Source organism: Tachysurus vachellii, chromosome 2 (assembly GCF_030014155.1).
Source record: "Tachysurus vachellii isolate PV-2020 chromosome 2, HZAU_Pvac_v1, whole genome shotgun sequence".
Lineage (NCBI taxonomy): Eukaryota > Metazoa > Chordata > Actinopteri > Siluriformes > Bagridae > Tachysurus > Tachysurus vachellii.
Genome location: NC_083461.1, coordinates 38,813,108 through 38,827,567, shown reverse-complemented (window position 1 = coordinate 38,827,567; position 14,460 = coordinate 38,813,108).

The window sequence follows — 14,460 nt, the reverse complement described above, 5'->3', positions numbered from 1 at the left end:
ATGCAACCTCCACACACACAAGGCGGAGGCGGGAATCGAACCCCCAACCCTGGAGGTGTGAGGCGAACGTGCTAACCACTAAGCCACCGTGCCCCCGTCACGGTTCACTTGGGTTAAATTAAAAAAGAATTCATTAAAAGCAGTCGTTCAATCCATTCACGTGTGTAAAACGTCATTATACACTGTACAGTATGTGTGTTCAGTGATACGAGATTAAAAGAAGAATCACGTGCTTGTGATTTCAGACATTTGACATTTTTGAAGCAGCTTCAAAACTAAGCATTTCTGCTGCAAACAATCAACTCGTCAAAACCCCAGAGAGAGTGAATGATTAATTTATAAATAACACATCATATGTTGTATCTGTTTATAATTATATCTAGGGGACACGGTGGCTTAGTGGTTAGCACATTCGCCTCACACCTCCAGGTTTCCTCCGGGTACTCCGGTTTCCTCCCCCGGTCCAAAGACATGCATGGTAGGTTGATCGGCATCTCTGGAAAAAATTGTCTGTAGTGTGTGAGTGGATGTAGAAGATGAATGAATGAATGAGTGAGTGAGTAATTATATCTAGTGTCTTGGAATGTCTGAGATGCACAGCATTGCCTCTGCCTGCGACTGGAGACTCCTTCCGTGACTGAATGCTTATTTTGCGTTAAACGCATTTAACATAAGTTCAGCACATCAGAGTTGTTTTTAAAAATATAATCACAAAACGTGATGTGTTTAACAAGAAATATTGGTGGTGATTGGTATGTTCCACAGCAATGTGTGTGTATGTGTGTGTGTGTGTAGCCTGAGGCTGTAGATTAACTCAGTTCTTCATGAACCTGGTAGTTTAGTTGTCGATGCGATTCAAACCTGTTGCACCACCGATCAATCCAATAAAGTTTGTTTATCACGCTTCGTACACGCTTCATTGGTGCTGAGAAAACGGAAGACGTACAGCAGCGAACGAGTGTTAACTAACATCCCGTGGAACAGAGTGAGAGATTAAAGGTTCAGTCAGTGATTCTACATAGAGTTCAGTATAGAAATGTTTTTCTGTATATATTTCTATATTAATATCATTCTCCATCTACTCTTATGTTTCACCCCAAGTTTCTTATCATCTGTTTTGTTTTTCTGATTTACATCAGTTTGATAGAACATATGGGGGGGGGACTTTATTATCACCACATATACATTACAGCACAGTGTGTTTTCTTCACAAACCCCAACTGAGGAGGTTGGGGTCAGAGTGCAGGGGCAGCTATGATACAGAACCCCTGGAGCAGGGAGGGTTGAGGGCCTTGCTCAAGGGCCCAGCAGTGGCAGCTTGGCTGTGCTGGGCCTTGAACCCCGATCCTCAGATCGACAACCCAGAGCCTTAACTAGTTGAGCCACAACTGCCCCAAATTTGCTATTTGTTTATGTTTAGATTTTCTATGTGCATTATAAAAGTACAAAACGGTGTATTAGTGTAGTGTAGTGAAGTGTAGTGAAGTGTAGTGTATGTAGTTATCTTATTATTAGATAATTATATTAGATAATTATGTTTATCTTGATCTTTTCCTTCCTCACGAACAAGACACACACACAGTGGCTTTCCTGCCTCCATCCCTCCTCCTCGTCTTTGTCTTGGAGAACAGTTTTCCCTTCAAGTTTTTCTCTGGGCTTCTGATATTGTTTCTCTGACCCAGACCAGGGCTTTACATCCTGCTCCCAGAGTTCAGCTCAGCTCAGCGGAAGGAGGCGTGCTCAGAAACTCGGCTAATTTGGACGGTTATTTGTTATTTGTTGTTTAAAAAATAGTGTATGTGGCCCTGATGGTTTCAATTTCAAGGCTTCTTACGGATTCTTATATATAATAAAAATATATTTAAATATCTTATTAATAGAGCTTTTTGTTCATTCTATTTTTATTGGTCCTGAGAGCTGTCAATCAAATCAAAAGTTAAGCTTTCTTTAAAGGAATTGAAATAAAGAAACTGTCCTCAAGGTGGCTTAGTGGTTAGCACGTTCTCCTCACACCTCCAGGGTTGGGGGTTCGATTCCCACCTCCGCCTTGTGTGTGTGGAGTTTGCATGTTCTCCCCGTGCCTCGGGGGTTTCCTCCGGGTACTCCGGTTTCCTCCCCCGGTCCAAAGACATGCATGGTAGGTTGATTGGCATCTCTGGAATATTGTCCGTAGTGTGTGATTGCGTGAGTGAATGAGAGTGTGTGTGTGCCCTGTGATGGGTTGGCACTCCGTCCAGGGTGTATCCTGCCTTGATGCCTGATGACGCCTGAGACAGGCACAGGCTCCCCGTGACCCGAGGTAGTTTGGATAAGCGGTAGAAAATGAGTGAGTGAGTGAGAAACTGTCCTCAGTTTAAGCTTTAATTTATAATTCTAGCCATGCAAAGAGTTAAAGATATCTGCACGCACACACACACACACACACACACACACAGGAATGATTGCTTCATGCATAATCTGATGTATTTTGCAGTTGCTCTTTCTCCATGTGCATAGCCTTATCCACCCACACACACACACACACACACACACACACACGGCCCACATGGGATTTATAAATGTATGAACGCGATATAAGATGGTAGTTATCCCCAGAGGAAACAGATTGTGGTGTTTTGTGTGATGGAACCTCACAGTGTCCTGAGGTCCTGAATCCCGTCTCCTTTCTCCTCTTCTTTTCTTATTCTTCTTTTTTTAAAATATTTATACATATATATTGACACAGTGTTTTCTACCTTTATAACTATGAATATAAAAATAAAGTAAAGAAAAATATAGGTTTAGAAAATTTGGTGTTATATACCAAACAAGAAGGTCACAGAAATAGTAAAAAATAAATAAATCTCCATGTTAATAAATCACATGCCAATTCAATCAAACTGATGAGAAAAAAACTTAAGATTTTAGCACTACAACATACACAAATGTACACAAAATTATGCTTCCTGATGGAATCTGATGAACTTCGGCACCATTGTTTCCATCTCAATATCGTCTTCTTAATTTACTACATACATGCAAATATATAGACTTCCATAAACACAGCCTGACATTCTCTCTCTCTCTCTCTCTCTCTCTCTCTCTCTCTCTCTCTCTCTCTCTCTCTCTCTCACACACACACACACACACACACACACACGTTATCTAAGAGCATTAGCATTTGTTGAGCATTAGCATTTGTTGACATGATGTTAATACCTTATAAAGCTGTTTTATTCTGAGGTAAAAGTCAATATTCCTGACAATTTCTTGGTCACTGTGTATTAATTGGATTATATAATGTTCTTTATAGCTATGTGCTAACTAGTTAGCTGAGCTATCATTTTGCTGACTGTATATATTTCCTAGTTACTTAGCAATAGCATTCCCCATAGATAGGAAGTTAGTCATGTGTTTGACTTGTCATTCACACGTTTAATGAGAACACCCTGATAATTTGTTCAAACAACGGTGGGCTTTTAAAATTTTTTCCTCATGCTAGAAGCTAGCAGCGGTGTTTGCTATTCTGTTTATTTGTGCTCTTTATTTAGGAGGGAAATATTTTTTTAAATAAAACTATATGCTATCTAGCCAGGTAAGGCATTAGCTACTGTATACTGAGTGTCCATATTTCCTAGTTGCTTAGCAACAACATTTTCATGATTTTACCTTGTATTTAACGAACATTTGAAGAAATTTGCTATGGCTAATATCACAAATTTACATTTTTTATTCCTGGCCTTTATTTGCATTAGATTGTAGATACAGGGATCCAAAATATATTTATGAGCTGAAACTTTTTCTTTGGATGACTTTAGTAACATCGCCACGCTCTTTTTAGTACGATATGCTGTTATCATAAAGCCTCACTGCTGTCATTGAGAATCAGGACTGATTGATGGTTCAGCAAACACACACTTCACTACACAAGGGACTGAGCCAGATGAGCGATAAGTCATTGGAATAAAGTTAAAAATAACACAGTGAACATAAAACAAAATTTAAAAAAATCAGGAAAAGTTAGTCGATTAGTAGCTTCTTCCAGTTGATTAAAAAAGTTCACAACATTTTTATGAAAAAATGCTAACCATTAGGAAAATGTATACAAGTGCTAGTTAAGTATTACTTTAATTGCTAACATTTTTCTTTATTATTGTTAAATTTAGTTAGTTAGTAACACAGGCTTAGCTAGCTAACCGAACACAAGCTATTGGGTAGCTAAGTGATTAGCATGCTAAGTAGATTAGCTCAATATTCACTACAAGAGCTAACAATCTTTTGTTTTTACTGGAAGCTAATTAGCTAGCGAATGTAAACACACAGCGATCTAGAGGTAGGGATGTGTAGGGAAAATTAATAATGAAAAAGCGATTAAGTTATGGCTTGAACTTTAACAGATTGCGTTATTTTGATTTCTTAGAATTGGAGACTCTGTGAGTGGAGTGTGATTAATGAATCAGCCAACACACACCTCATCACACACGGGATGTAAGGCGAGCAGCGATAAGTCATCGGAATGAGTTTATTCTCTAAACAAAATGAGGGACGAGCGCCAAGACGCAGACAATTATCCGTGAAGTTTATACAAAGTTATTTGTGCGGATAAGAGGAAGGATTTAAAGGAAATTCAGGCCAGACTGTGTGATGGTGTGGAATGAGTCAGCAAAAAAATGAAATAAACAATTTTCCTCTTAGCTTCAATATAATCCATCAGCCAGGATATGTTTTTAATTCATTCAATTGAAATTAATTGAATTAATTTAAAAAAAATTGTTTGTTTGTGAAACCTTCTGGAGCAAAATGGTTTCAGTGAAGTGTTGGACATTCATAACAATGGAATGATGTCGCAAAAGACCCGTACGAAAGTAAGAGAAAAATGTTAGAGGAGGAAGGAGAGATAGAGTTAATGAGCAGAAGGGGAGGATAAAGAGAGAACGATTACTGATGAGGTCATTTAGGTGCAGCACTCTGATGCGAGATGGATAGATAGAGAAGAAGGGAAAACATATAAAGGAAATGTCAATAGAGGTGAGGATGAAGCGCGCGCGCACACACACACACACACACACACACAGGCACACACACGTACAGGCACACACACAGATGCAGTAAACATTCAAAATGACAATAGCAAGAGACTGAAAGAGAGTCAAGGATGGAAGTTAAGGACATCAGCTTATGTGTGTATGACCAAGAACTTAGTGACCTCATTAAAGAGGAGTTTGATATTCAGCATTTGATAGCCGGCCAATCAGAGACCTTATTTCGCCCAAGGCCACGCCTTCGAATGTCAGTCACTTAATGTCACTGTATAAACTCTATTTAATAAGATGATTAATTATAGAAGTGCTCTGGGACACAACACAAAACACACACACACACACACACACACATATCTGTATTATCTAAAGAGAATGTTCCTGTGATATTATCTTATTTTGATTGTATAATGTACTTTACAGCTCTGTGCTAGCTAGATAGCTGAGAGTTTGTTTAAACGGTGTTTTTGTTGCTATGCTACATTATATTACCTGCCTAGCTAGCTACAATGTTTTGCTATTCTGCTTATTGGTGCTCTGTAATTAGGATGGATATGTTTTAAATCATCAGTAGCCTCAGTTGGATGTTGTGTGTGTGTGTGTGTGTGTGTGTGTGTGTGTGTGTTTTGTCAGCCAGATTGTTTGATATGACATCACTGGGAGCAGCCGTATCAAGTGTTATTGTGTCATTGTGATAATAGAAAGGTGAGAAGGACCCCAGAGAGGAGAACATAGGAAATAATAAACATGTAGTTGCATATAACACCCACACACACACACCCACACACACACAGACACACACTTTGTTGTCCTCAAAAGACCACATGTAGTTGGCATCTCCTCTTTAAATGTCCGAACACATCTCAGCTGACTTAGTTTATCTGGGGGGAAAAAGGGAACATTTTATTTTATTTTTTTAAACTAATTAGATGAAAATATGGACTTTCAAAAGACCACCTGCTTCTGCTTGGTTTTTCTCTACTAATGATTCTTTTTAATCCACATCCAAACTTTGATTCATTTTTAATAAGCAAACCTTTGGCTTTGTTAGTGTGTGTGTGTGTGTGTGTGTGTGTGTGTGTGTGTGTGTCTCACTTTCTTCCTGGAAGTTAACTGGATGTTTCCAAGCAACAGACGTAGCTTAATGTACAGCTAGTCTTTGAACAAATAAACAAAACAAGATGTGCTAATTTCTCAAACCGCTAAATCTGGCAACTCATTTTTCTTTCTTTTCCTGGCACTTTGTGTTGTCAATCTTAATCTTTTTTTCTATCCATCAAATTCCCAAACCTGTAACCAAGAGCTTCCGTTACTTGAAAATTATATTATCCCTGCAACAGGAGCAAAACGATTCACCTTGTACTACATATGGCAATTAGCGCTTAGCAAAGACACGAGTGCTGAAAAATAGCTACTATTTTCTGTCCATAGCAAAATAGGTATAGTTAAATGAAACAAGCCATATGCTAATTATGCTATATGTTTAACATTAAAAACAGAAGTAGGTTTCTATTTATTTACAGTGAAGAAAAAGAACTTAGTCGAAAATATCTGATGAAATGCTTTCTGTTGTTTTTTGTTTTTGCACCAAAAAAGTATTTCACTTTAGGAATATGAGTCATTGTGCCAATAAGAATAAGAGTAATTTGCTAGCGTGCCTTGAAATGTGAGATAAATTTAACTGGAATGTTTTGAAAAACCAACTTAAAAAAGCCTGGAAAGCCCACCAAGTAGGCTAATTTAATTGTTCGAAGTAAAGAGTTAGCATAGCTGCTGTTTTGATGTCAATCAGCCTTTGTCTAATCCCAGGAGTCTGAAGCGTGCAGTATAGAATTTAAGCGAGTGTGTTGTTTCAGGACCAGGGCCAATCCCAACAGCCTCCTGCAGAGCTCGAATGAGCAAAAAGCTCTGAACAAATTACAGGCACACGGTTTTCAAATCGCCACAGCGTGGACTCCTGCTGAGAGGCTCGAGCTCAACTTAAAGGGCTGTGGAGTTATTTCCCTTAAAGTGAAGAAAGCTTAGCGTGAAGGTTAATATAAACATGAAAATGGATAAAAAAGTTTCAAAGAAAACTCAGCTGAGCAGTGTAGGCTAATGTAGACCATGCTGACGCTAAGTTATGATGTTAAATGTCCTAACTGTGAAAAGTTAGTTGGTAATGTAGTCACACAATGCCAACAGAGCTGCATTTTTGGGACTAATTATGTCAATGCTAACACTATAAGCTTACAGTCTTAGTCTAAACCTAGCATACAATATGTCCTCTTTAGAAAACTAAAGTTTTCCAAAACTTTAAAAAAAAAAAATAGTTTTAGGGATACAAACATTAAATTTTTCCTCACATTAGCGCTCATGCAGCTTTGAAGGTAAGAAGATGTATGAGGTCAATGCTAAGCTAATACAAAGAATATTATCACTCACTAGCATACTGTCAAATGTGTAAAATAACAACAAATAGCCACAATAACAACAGACTGAGATGTAGCTGACAGGAAGAAGTATTAAGGATAACTTACTGTAGCAGTGATAATTATTAGCTTACAATTGATAAAGATCCATTTAAGCCTTTTTTCCCCTCAGATTTTTGAAGTTTTATTTCTTTTCCTAAACTACAGCTTTGTCCACACATCAGCTATAACATGTGAAAGCAAAATGTGTGTGAGCTAAACGCTAAACCAACAGAAAATTCACCTAATTCCTTTTTTCTCTTGTCATCTCTTATCCCACGTCCCTCCCTGCAAACACGTCGTACTTCCTCAAACGTTCTTCTGACAGAAATAATAAAAAATCCCACATATTAGCACGTCCTTCACTTGTCGTTCTCCAACATTAAACACCAAAGGCACGGAGTGTGTGACATTGACACACGCTGCAATTTCCTTATTTAATTTGAAGTTGTTTTCCACACAATTTTTTAAAAACTTTTACCTCAGAACCATGATGAACAACATTAAAAATGTGTAAATGACAATTGAATCTGGTTTTGACGTTCCAATCAATCAGGCTGAAATCATTTATTCTCAAGATCTCAATGATGATGGTGTGCACAATTCATATTTTTAGCATGTTTATGAAAAAGAAACAGAACAAAAGACTAAAAACAGATGAATGCCATGTCTTAGTATTGGGGTGTCATTCATTTTGTAGCACCGTCGATCCTCTAAATCATACACTCATGTTGGAAATTTTGTTTAATCGACAAAATTCCAATTCGCTGACACTGGAGACTCCTTCCCTTATCTTCCTCCTTCTCTTATCCCATTCAGACATCCGACTGGAATGTTTGTGGAACATCTTTTTTCCCCCTTTTTACTGCATTAAGTAAAGTTCTGTGTGTGTCTGTCCTGTTAACGTCCCCCGAGACGTCCCTGACATAATACTGACATCCTTCTCAGACCACATATGAATGAATAATTTTAGCACAGAATGAGAGAGAGGGATAGAAGATCAAAGATGAAGTGTGTGTGTGTGTGTGTGTGTGTGTGTGTGTGTGTGTTTGTGGATGGCCTGAGGGAACATACGATGTCCCTTTAGGTTTAGCTGCAGCATTTCTACATGCACACAGTGTATACTTCAGTATGCATTATTGACAATGTCTGTGGTCATTCAAAGGCCAAGAAAAATTAGACACATTTCTAATTCACTTTACACCAAAAAATATCCCACCACACTTTATTTAACACTCGAAATTGAGTTTGTCCTAATCAATGTTTTCGCTTGAAGCCCGCTCACCGTCTCCGCATCGGTGAACCTCTGAACACGCCAATTACGCGTTTTCAAATTAGGTTTCCTCGTTTTCATTTAAATTCCAATTTGGTGTGCAGAGAAATGATTACAGAAAACCTTTGAGAAAAGACGTCCTGAAAATAATTTTTCAAAGTAAGATAAAAAGGAGGAAGATACCTGCCTCAGGAGGTCGTGAGGACAGAAAACGTGAAAAATGAACTAAATTTGAGAGTTAACCATGGTCTAATGTACTTAAACATGTTCTCAGTTCTGTTACCATGTTAAAGTTAATACTTTAAACAAAAGCGAAAAAAAGAAATAAATAAAATCCAAAACTATTTGAAATCTTTGGGCCTTTTTACACCCGGTCACTTCGTGTGTTGTCTCTGATCCGATAGCTATCTGATTTGTTAAAACTGTTCCATTTACATTAGGCCACATAAACGCGTCTCGGCGAATCGGATATCGATCCGATCTTTCTACTCCCGCCCAAAATGCTAATATATTTTATCTCATTTCCGAGGTAATTGAAATGGAACACGCTTTGGTGTATGCAGTTTTCAGAGCTTTGGTGTATGCGGTTTTCAGAATGCAATCAAAAATAAGACGAAAAAACTTGCTACTGTATGATGGTTATGCTACAAAAAACAGCATTTACCTTTATTTGTTTCCGGCGTGATGCACGACTCGTACTTCCGTTTGGGAGGAGTATAGCGCTGACGTATGTGGCTTGAACAACCACATTCATTTACACCTGTCCAGTTTCATCTGAAACGCGTCCCAGACCACCTCCTGAAGGGGTTTGAACCGTCGGATTTATATCCGTCTTGAAAACGTTTCGGAGGGCATTTAGACCTGGTCTTTTTACCATCGGATAGATATCGGATCACAGAAAACGCATGAAGTGACCAGGTGTAAAAAGCCCCTATGCTAATGCTACATAACAGCTAACTTTATTTGACTAGCTAGTTTAAAACCCATGATGGACTGATGGTGATTGAGGCCTATGTAGTAAATAAAGTGTATGGATTGGAACATGCCCAGAATGACAATTGAAAGACATGTGTGATGGAGGTGATGTGTAGTTTGGATCTCATCCTAAACACATACAGTACATTGGATAGTGTATAGGGCCGGTGGTTTGGGACGATGATGGGGAAACAAGATGCATGTGATGGTGTTCATGTGTGGATTGGGACACATCCAAAACGAACCTCTAATCACGTTTACTGTCCGTGACCTATATAGTCTTATATAGTTAGGATGGTGTGTGGTTTGAGACACGGCCACAGTGGACTAAAATGATGATTATGCATAATGAGAAAGAAGTGGGGCTTCGCTTCAGATTTAATTGAGTTCTTAGTCACAGTCGTTAAGCGTTATTGTCCCTACTGCTTCCTAAATACTTTTTTTGTTATTAGTCTGCATCTGAAGATTGAATGTATTCCTGCTTCAATAGACAGCATTCTCAACACTAATCATGACTAATCATACAGTAAAATAACCCAGTACCACATCCTCCCCTCTCACTGTGGGCTATTATACCTCATTTAGTTTGTTTTAGTGTCATCACATGAATTACAAGAATAACAAGATCGGTAGAATATCGACGTTATTACACCTCCACACTGAAAGCAGGTCAAATCTGTGTCTGATCACAGGAAATGAAATAAACACGCCTCTTTGTGAAAAGCTTGTGAAACGTCATCATCTTTATTATGATTATTAAGGTTATTATGGATTAAAATACACCTCTGTACACAGCATGGCTGAGCTCCAAATGACAAACGTGTGTATCTACGTCATCCGATGCGTCGGACGAATCTACAGTCCGGAAACCTTTTTTAATGTGATCGACACAAAGAGTAGATAATGTCCTTGAAAATGAGCTGAAAGCATTCATGCCTCTCATTTCTTTCTATTCTAAATGTTTGGGTTTGCGACACGTCCACAGTGGACTGAAGATGGTGTTTGTTTAGAGAGGATGAATGAGAAGAATGCTGGCAGGATTTTTTAAGAAGATCTCAGAAGATCTGCAGGGTCAGGCTGTGTGTGTGTGTGTGTGTGTGTGTGTGTGTGTGTGTGTGTGTGTGTGCATGCAAGGGAAATGCCTGATCAACAGATTAGCAGAGATATAAAGAAAGGACAGACCGCTCAGCTCTCAGGATGTTGGGAAACATGACACTGCCGTCACAATGCACAAACCTTCACAATGCTTGGTCCAGGGCCTGTGGGAGGAGAAAAGGGTCATGAAGGGTTCAGACAGAGCCATTGGCTTTTGTTTCATATATATATAGTCTAAATGCAATGTGACTGTCATCCTCTGTATCTCACCCACCCATGCTCTATTATCCCCCCCCCCCACACACACACCACACACTGTCTAAGTTGCCTGACCTTTTTTCTAAAAGCCTACAAGCAAATCATCATCTCAACCTGTTTATGTGATATCTGAACTTTGGCCTTTATCAAATCCACCAAATCTCTTTTTTACTGTAGCATGTAGCATGGAGCATCCCATAATAGTCTGTACGGGTGACTCATCATGGCATCCTCGCTCTCCCAAACAGGGAGAGACAGAGAGTGGCATTTTAATTAGCTGTCTTAGAGATCTGGGTGGACTGCGTTGGTGGACCAGGCATGTGCCATAATCTGTAGTGAGATACATTGTGATGATAAAAATGGGTAATAATGATGTTGAAATCGAGGACACTTCAAAGTATACATAAAGGTTGCTAAGAAGTCGGAAGCAATGGAGGCTCTGGCTCTCGGCCAGTCCGAGTCCACGATATCTCACCTTTCAGTTAGCTGACTTTTGGTCATTCAGATTACATGGTGATTTCTGAACCTTCAGCCTGGTAGTCAAACCGAGTCTTTGGAGTTTCCACCAATCACTGTCCATGATGTAATGTAATGTCTCATGTTTTCAGGTTGATAAGATGCCTTGGAGTCCATTAGTCTGTAAGAGCACATAGCACTGAATCTATGACACTTTAGATGTTCTGTTAATCAGGACCCAAATCATACAGCATGTATTAACCCTTCAGAGAGAAGAGCTCATGCAGTCACAGGTCTTCACCCAATCTGTCCAAATCTGTTTATTTATTAAAAGACTGGTGGTAGGAATTCTCTGAGACTGACACAGTAGATGGACTGTGTGTGTGTGTGTGTGTGTGTGTGTGTGTGTGTGTGTGTGTGTGAGGGAAGAAAGTGAAGGCTGTTCTCACAGGTGGTACCTGCTCTGGACCTTCAGCTGAGACAAACCCAAGGCCATTCACAATAAAAAAACAGAACCAGGTTCCAGAAAACTGGAGTTCCTCAGCAACATATGGAATGTCAGACATTTTAAAAACAAAATCACTCCCAAGGTAGGAGCTGGTTAGGTTCCCATGCTGAATAAACTAGAGGACTGTAAAATAATTCCATAATTTCCAGCTGTTTATCTTTAATAAGGAAGCACATTTAGATGGAGTACAACCCTGCGCTTATATTTGGAACAGTCTTGGGTTTTTCGGCATTAAACACGATTTTCCAACTTTTCCGACATGATTTTATATATAGCCTTTTTATTAAGAACAGATGGGGACACTGAGAAAGAGCATGAGAGAGTGGACGTGACTAAAACTTCTGCAGGACTTGATGATTATGAGGCTGTCTGTCTGGCTATGTCCAAGAGCCAAGATTTTGCCCTGTCTTACACACACACACACACACACACACACATACACACACACACACACACACACACACTCCTAAAGTTCAAGGACAGCTTCTGATTGCCCTGAAGCTGAGGTCCAGCCAAGCATGCAATCTTAGTGTTCTGAAGAACATAACATCACAGCTGACACACATAAGTACAGATAATACACACACCCTGAACAGATCAACAATAGACTAATTAATGCGGTACACACATGAAGTTCTGGAACATTCTGTCCAGGCTTTGAATATGTTTATCATCATCAGCATCAACCAAAACTCCCGAAATCTCTGCATCTCTGGTATTGCTTGTTTTTTTTTTTTTGTCTTTTATTTTTATTGATTTAAAATACCACATCGCTGTAATCAGGTAAATCACCAGACCCTTCCTAAGTCAAGCCCCTAAGCTGAAAAAAACACACCGTTCATTCCAAAGCACTATTCGGACGGGATTAGTTTTACGTGGGGACGTGGGGGTAAAGTAATAATTACCAGAGCTTCTCGGTGATTTTAGTCCCGTCCGAATGTGCCATCTCGGTAATCATTACGGACAATGTCAGTAAAGATTACGGCGACTTTTACCTTTTGTAAAAAGGTCCGGAAAAATGACCTCAGATAATACTAATCCCGTCCGAATAGACCCGCTGTAAATATGTATGGTAAAATTCCGTCATTTCCTGTTTAAAAGTAGTTTTTGGCGCGTTTTGCAAGCATGGAGGCGCCATGTTGTCTGTTTGCGCACGTGATAACAGGAAGCAACGTCATACGCACATGATGACAAGGAGGTTACTGTGGTGCATAAAGCGAGTTACCCCTCCCACTTCTGCTAGTTTTACTGAGATGTCTTGTCCCGTGCGAATTGGCCAATTAATATTACAGACGTCCTGAGGTAAAATTGCATTACTCCACGTCCCCACGTAAAACTAATCCCGTCCGAATAGGGCTCAAGACAATCAAAACACAGCCAAGATAAAACTCCGGTTATGTTAATATTCCCCTTTTGACAGGCAAAATAAATTGATTTGACATCAAAGTTTCTCTCAAACTAGGAGGTAAACGGAGTTCTGGAGTTGGGTGATACCACAAAACATCTCCTGGTACTTAAAGACAGATGACCTTCCTTTCAAATCCGTGTTTTATTCTGAAACAAGAGACACTGAGGATCTAAACTTGAATGAACCAAAAAATCTGATTCTTTCACCCAAACACACACAAACACACACACTCATGGCTCACCACCAGCACACTACTAAGCTGTCATATAATCCACTCTCTCAGTCGCTGAATATTAAATTAATCCACTGCAATTCTGCAAAAAACAAAAGCCTGGAATTTCTCACTGCAGACACAGAGGAGAGGAAATTCTCAACAAGCCACGTATCAACCCCCTGCCAAACAGTAACACCTACACTTTGTTCCTCGGGTCATTAATGAGTGTTTCACTCACTTCCACTCAACTCCTTTGAGCAAAGCGATGACGGCGATCAGCTTTCATCTTTTTATTAATTGCAAATTTCACAACTTTTCACTCACATTCTCCTCACGCTTTCATGTGCACGAGGCAAAGCATTTCTGTTTTGAGTCACTTGCTTCCTGGAGTCTTGTTTTGTCACAGCATCTTGAGCCCTATTCGGACGGGATTAGTTTTACGTGGGGACATGGAGTAATGCAATTTTTCCTCAGGACGTCTGTAATTCGCACGGGACAAGACATCTCAGTAAAACTAGCAGAAGTGGGAGGGGTAACTCGCTTTACGCACCATAGTAACCTCCTTGTCGTCATGTGCGTATGACGTTGCTTCCTGTTATCACGTGCGCAAACAGACAACATGGCGCCTCCATGCTTGCAAAATGCGCCAAAAACTACTTTTTAAACATGAAATGACATAATTTTACCGTACATATTTACAGCGGGTCTATTCGGACGGGATTAGTTTTACCTGAGGTAATTTTTCCTGACCTTTTTACAGAAGGTAAAAGTCGCCGTAATCTTTACTGACATTGTCCGTAATGAT